The 6384-nt window shown below is 32.9% G+C and overlaps 1 protein-coding gene across 1 annotated transcript in view; it reads left to right on the top strand.

The window, feature by feature from the left end:
- The first annotated feature begins 6253 nt into the window (after positions 1-6253).
- LOC132746740 (LIM domain-binding protein 2-like) overlaps positions 6254-6384 on the top strand; it is a 57163-nt gene continuing 57032 nt past the window's right edge. Inside the window, exon 1 of the mRNA XM_060735991.1 lies at positions 6254-6375. The gene's annotated coding sequence lies outside the window, so the exon portion shown is untranslated. The remainder of the gene's footprint in view (positions 6376-6384) is intronic.

Raw genomic sequence — 6384 nt, 5'->3', positions numbered from 1 at the left:
CTTCAATCATTTAACTGTCAGAAATATATATACATCCTGCATGTGATCACAGTGTTATTGCCTGTGGGAAATTACATGAATTTATTATAAAAGGTGGCATCCACGACAAGTTAGATTATTGCAATATTCCCTTCTAGAAAGAAGAATCTGACCCGGAACAAAAAAATTCAGACGTCAATTTCTTTTAATTATTAAAGGTGGAAACGTTTTTACCTTATACATGTATAAAATGTAGATGATAAATACTTGTATTGCAGAAATAAAACCCAAGTTAAAAATAAAAATGTTGCTTTTTTCCAATCTTCAAATCAGAAAACTTGTACATGCTACTGCGAGTGGGGAGTGGAACGGTGGTATGGCCGTCTTGTTGATGAATAGATGTTATTCGGAATGGGGTAAATATTCTTCTTGTTGACAAAAAAGATGGGACGGTGGTGGCCGTCATGTACAAAATAAATGTTGTTGTTAGAGGGACTGTTATAACCGTCTGGTAGGTATGTAGATTTTATTGTGAGCGGGTCGAGTATGCTTCTTGTTGACAAAAGATGTTACTGGGAACTTGATGGTGTTCCCGTCATGTAGACAAAAAGAGATCACTGTGAGTGAGTAGAAATGGTTATCGCCGTCTTACAGACAGATTTTACTTTTTACTGGGATAGGGACTGGTACCAGTACTGTTGTAGATATATATATTTGTTACTGTGAGTGAGACGGGCGATTGGGACAGGTATAACCGTCTTGTAAGATAATATATAATACAGTGAGTGGGACGGGTATACTCATTTTGTAGGCATCAAAATGGTACTAAAAGAATATTGTACAAGTTGCTCCTGGAAATACATTGCAATTGATAACTATTAAAGGTAACATAGTGTCATGTGTTCTAACTTTTAAGCTTCACAAAATAAATAACCTTGAAAAGTATGAAAAGTGATAATTAGTATTAGGTGTATGACTTTATCACCAGATGAGAGGAAAAATAATCAGAAGCTGTTACCATGGCAGCAATGAACAAAAACACAAGAAAGAGTAAACAAAATGCTGATTTTATGTTATAAATGAGAGGTTGTCATAATCGAAATTGGCTTTCACTATGTGCACACAGTATATACAAATAATGTCATTTAAAAAAATTTCTCGCCCTTTTTTTTATAAGAATTTTAAGGGCAAAAAGAATCGTTTTACTAAAATTTAAGTACAATTTTGTAAAAAAATTATCCAAAAAAACAAAGATGAAAAAGAAATTTGTAAAAAAGCTGAAATCAATAGGAATGAAGTTATCACAATCACACTGCCCATAACTTTCACATAAGCGGTGGGTCCATCGCAGCGGCGGTAGAGTATTCGTACCACAGGCAAGAGTATCGGACCTGGGAAGAAAAATATGACCAGATTGATAAATAAAACCTGTGTTCATCTTAAAAGTGTCAGAAAACTAAAAAAAGGTGTAATTTGTAAATAATGACCCCCTTTAAAAATATACTATAAGTAGTAAATTTTTAAAGGGGGTCATTGTTTACATTTTGTTTTGTTTTTGTTTTACATTTTTAAGGTGAACACAGGTTCTTTTATCAATCTGGTCATATTTTTTCTTCCCAGGTCCGATACTCGTGCCTGTGATTCGTACGTGTTTTAACCAAAATTAGACAAAAGCGGCGTCCCCCTCGTCAAACTAGTGTGTCCATAAAGGGTAATGAATTGCATCATGTGCGTGTAATGAGTTGAAAGAGTACATATGTGGGTTCCTGTATCATTAAGTGTTTCCAGTAAACACAAAATTCAGTTATATACTTAACGATTGTAAAAGCTATGGCCAGTAGGACAAAGACGGTTAGTTAATTGTATTTTAGCGGTTCAAACAAAGAGCACATTAATACATTTTGTTGTACACAATATGTAAGGGAATAGACTGAGTCAAATCCTCCCAGCAATTACTTCGTCGATTATCGCATTAACAAAATATATTAAAGAGTAATATTCTCTTTCGTAATATTATGTGAAACAGAACAATACACAAGCAAATTTCAGTTTCAAAATACAAAAATAACAAACAACGGGTATATATATAGTATATTCCTAAGGAATATGAATAAATGTGTAATATGTGGCGCACATGACAATATCTTAGTTAGCATAATTTTGTATACATTTTAAATGGAAGAACAATATTTTTCTGTCTGATTTTGATATTTGCGGAATTTCAAGAGCGACTACAGCATTGGTATTATCTATTTTTGTCCCTCAAAATTGTACTATATGCACGCATGCAAAGGTGCGCAAGCACACAAACACACAGACGCGCGCGCGACCCCTTACCACACATACATAATCACACACGCAATTTTAATAATATGTCTCTCTGACATTTCAAAGTCAAGAACGAAGGCTTATTTTACTTGTGTCACGTAGTATAATCTGTAACATCAAACCAAATTACCATTGAACAGCTGGAGATACATATTAAAATAAATTGTACTTTAATGGTATAATTCTATTTGAATGTTACACACAGTTCTTAAGGCTCATAATGCCTCGAAAAGGTTTTTATTTTTTATTGTCATTTTTTTTTTCATTTAAGTGTCATGTAAAAGTTTTCAAATAGTTAATCATTGGCCAATTACTTGGTTTATCATTTGCTTATGATGCTTTTTGGCATTTAGTACAGTAATAGTGACTAAGTATTTTGTATGGAAGTCACAAATAATACCATGTTTATATGTAAAATGATTAAACCAGAGTATCACTTTCTATTAACATGTCATGTAAATGTTGATCTGAGAGCTAGAAATTTGAGTAATTGTGCATGGCCTAATGTACAGAAATGTGTGACCATTATGTCTTGTAGTAGTAAATGTAAGCTGTATAAAACTGCTAAATACATGTATGAGACTTTCCAGTTAAGGAAGATATGTTTTGAAATGAAGCTGCTTCTTAAATCTTGTAAAACTAAAGTTTTCCCCTTTGTAAAAAAGAAAAAAATTATTCGGTTCTGAGGCACAATGTGCCTTTAATGTTAGATGTAGCATTAATCTGTTTGCTTATTTAAGGATTTAGCACCACTTTATTTAGGCGTTTCCTTGCCAGTGTTCTAAAATTATGTTGTAGTACAGATTAACATGGCTTGCCTCAAGCTCCTAACGACATCTAATAACACATCAATTCGTCTTATGTAATATACAAAATTACCCTCTGATATTAACAACAATTTACAATCATTGCTTTTGAGAAGTACTTTATTAAAAGTTATCAATACGTGACATTTTGCAGCTTTGATTTTTTTCACAGACGAACCTTTATATATGTGTGTATATTATCGATTGTCTAAACATATATATTAATATCTTTTTAAACCTCATGTACATGGTGCATATTAGGCGACTTTTACGCGAAATTATGTAGATTACAAAAATACTATTGATGACGACAAATGTTGTCACTTGCAAGTAATTGAACATTTATCAACGTCATTGAAACACGTCTGTAGACGTTTCTTAGGAACATTGAGGTGCTATAAACATCTGACACTTCCTGTCTACGTCAGTTACCGTTGTCAAAATCTTTATAACATCCAAGGACACAAACTACATTATTGCACTTGGGATTTACGAACGATTTCGGCCAGAGAAGTATGTTGCTCTTATTTAGCACACATTATATGCAATTGAAAATTCGAATCTACAGACCGTCGCATCTTTCACGAATTCTCGTATCATTCAAGCATGCCTACAAAAATTAAATCTTCAAAACGTTAGTCCCTTGTCTTTGGAGAGAGAAAAAAATGCCCGGGGCATTAAAAGGACTCAGCTGAGGTTGTATTTTTACATGCCCCGACTTGAAAGGTTTCTTTTTTAATTGATTTTTATTCGATTTTGGCGCAGGTTTGAACCTATAACTTGTGTGCAAATTTCAGATCATTCACTCATTCCGTTTTTCCAGAATAATGATTTCTATTGTGCAAAATGACCCAAATAATCGATATTTAATTTTTCTTCATTATCATTTGCAAACTTGATCTATATAAGCATTTTTATGGTGGCTGATTTGGTACGCTTTTACACGCCAAGCGACATCGCGACACACGACAACACGTTTGGCGTGCCGCGCTAGAGGCAGAGCGCGATAACTAGCGCCAACTATAGACGTACCAAATCAGCCACCATTTTTTGTTTGTTTGTTTATATGCTTAAAGACCTCTGGAGCTCCTTTAAAAAAGGCAAAAATAGCAGCAAAGGAAATTTTCTATCTGTTTGCATGAAAGTTAGAATTAAATTGATTAAATCATTTTGAGTGGGAACCATACTATTCAACAGAAAAAGAATTTTCAGATTGTGTAATTAGATACTAGTACATGGCTTTCAGATGAAGGAGATTGGAATTTGAAGTAAGACTTGAAAATATTATGATCATCATTTGTATAAAATAACCATAAAATAACAAATATTAATCAATCAGTACAAATACATATTATCACTTTGCAATAAACATGTACGATATTGTACATTTCAGCTTGATTGCGACTTAATTGGTAACGACTTTGTACGAGAATTATCCGGGTTGGAGACCAGCTAGACAGAAGAGCAAATACAGGTGTTAAAACAAGCGACGCGTCGATTTACAGAATGAACTTTCAATGTGGTCAATTAAAAGGACCTTTAATCATCTTATGTCAGGTCATGACTTCGAAAGCAAAGAAGACATTGCAAAAAGGAATCTAACAATACATTCTGATGTCACGCAGATCAAAGGAGACTTACATCGCCATGCCATGCAACCTCCGCCTTATATTCTTTTATTTCCTCTAATAGTTGAAGAGCATAACATATATACATACAAAAAAATGCAAATATTTACATCAAATGATAAAAGAACATATTATAAAGAGGCAATTTCCTTAAGGCTGAACTTGTCGAAAAAGAAGTACAGGATAAAAAGTTAGGAAACTTCAACCTCTTGTAACAGGAGTTATAAAATAGTTGGCTTCATAATTTTCTAATACAAATGTACATATCAAATAAGCATTGACTTAACATAAGAAAAAGGAATACATGTTTTATTATTACCTTTCATTTCATAACATTTTATATAACTAACTGTACTAGCTTTAACATTACAAAGGTACAATGTAATTTCAATATTTGAATTATTATAGACGTTGAAATATGTTTTACATATATGCTTATCTTGTAAACTATGTATGTTATATGTCTTGGCCATATTCGTCAATTGTATTTGTTATTTTGGCCAAAGGTATGTTTAATATGCCAATTTGCCAAATAAAAAGTAAAACTGTTTAAAATTTGTCATTTTTATTTGTTCCTGTCGGGTGATAAACATCTAAAACGATCTAAAACCATTATTAATAATGGTAGCGAAATTTCAAAGCCTAATGCTGTTAATTGCAATTGCCTAAAGTAGTCCACTTTTTTGAAGCGGTTACTTCCCTTTACATGTACACTAACGCCGAAAATTTCAGGGGAGGTCAATGCGTAAAGATTGTCAAATGACAGGCGCATTAATTTTCAAGCAAAGTAGTTCCCGAATGGTCGAAGATTTCTAATATTATTTCATTCTTTATAGATATACATGCTTACAGTAAGCTCCATAATTATTTACATGTGTGTTAAACAACAGGTTTAGCGTCGAAATAATAAGAGTTACAAACCCTAATTTAGAATAATATGGTTTTCTTCAAGCCATTGGCATACAACTTCACCGTGGCCGAGGGGTTTGAACGCTCGCTTATGAATCGAGAGATCTGGAGTTCAAATCCAAGTTGAGGCAACTAATGTTTTTTTAATTTTTTAAGTCAAATAAACATTGAATTGACTATCAGTGTTGCAATTAGTCTTATAGCCAATTTACTACAGTTAAAACACTGGAAATTATTGGTGGCACTATACGAAAACAAATTGGTTATATAATCTCACAACCTTCACCTTTCTGACATTCTGAGACCCAAACAAATTCAGCGCCTTCTGTGCTTTGATTTTATATATATATGATCGGTCTGACAAATATATCTTTTATTTAGATTTTAAAGGTATTTAAAGCTCATCACCCCAAGTGTCTGTGCTTTTGTGGAGCTTAATTAATTGATAAACTCGTGTAGTATTTTGTGAGTGGGTGCAGGTCGGGTGATGTATATATAGTAAATTATGTTATTTTGGTGATTATATATATTTTTCTGGAGATCAAATTTCCACGAACCTGTTCAAACTGTAAAAATAATTATAATCAAGTATGACCATACTTGTAGACTGCTTTCCATCCGCAAAAAGTATTTTGACACACTGTACAAAATGTACGTGAACCAATCTAGCCTTACCCCATAATGCAATAGCAAATTTATTTACATTTTGGAAAGAAATAGCTTGCGTACGTTAA

Source organism: Ruditapes philippinarum, unplaced genomic scaffold (genome assembly GCF_026571515.1).
Source record: "Ruditapes philippinarum isolate M1 unplaced genomic scaffold, ASM2657151v2 ctg4900_1_1_1_1, whole genome shotgun sequence".
NCBI classification, from domain to species: Eukaryota; Metazoa; Mollusca; class Bivalvia; order Venerida; family Veneridae; genus Ruditapes; species Ruditapes philippinarum.
The sequence above is the reverse complement of the archived record's forward strand: the minus strand, read 5'-3'. Positions and strand labels throughout refer to the sequence as shown.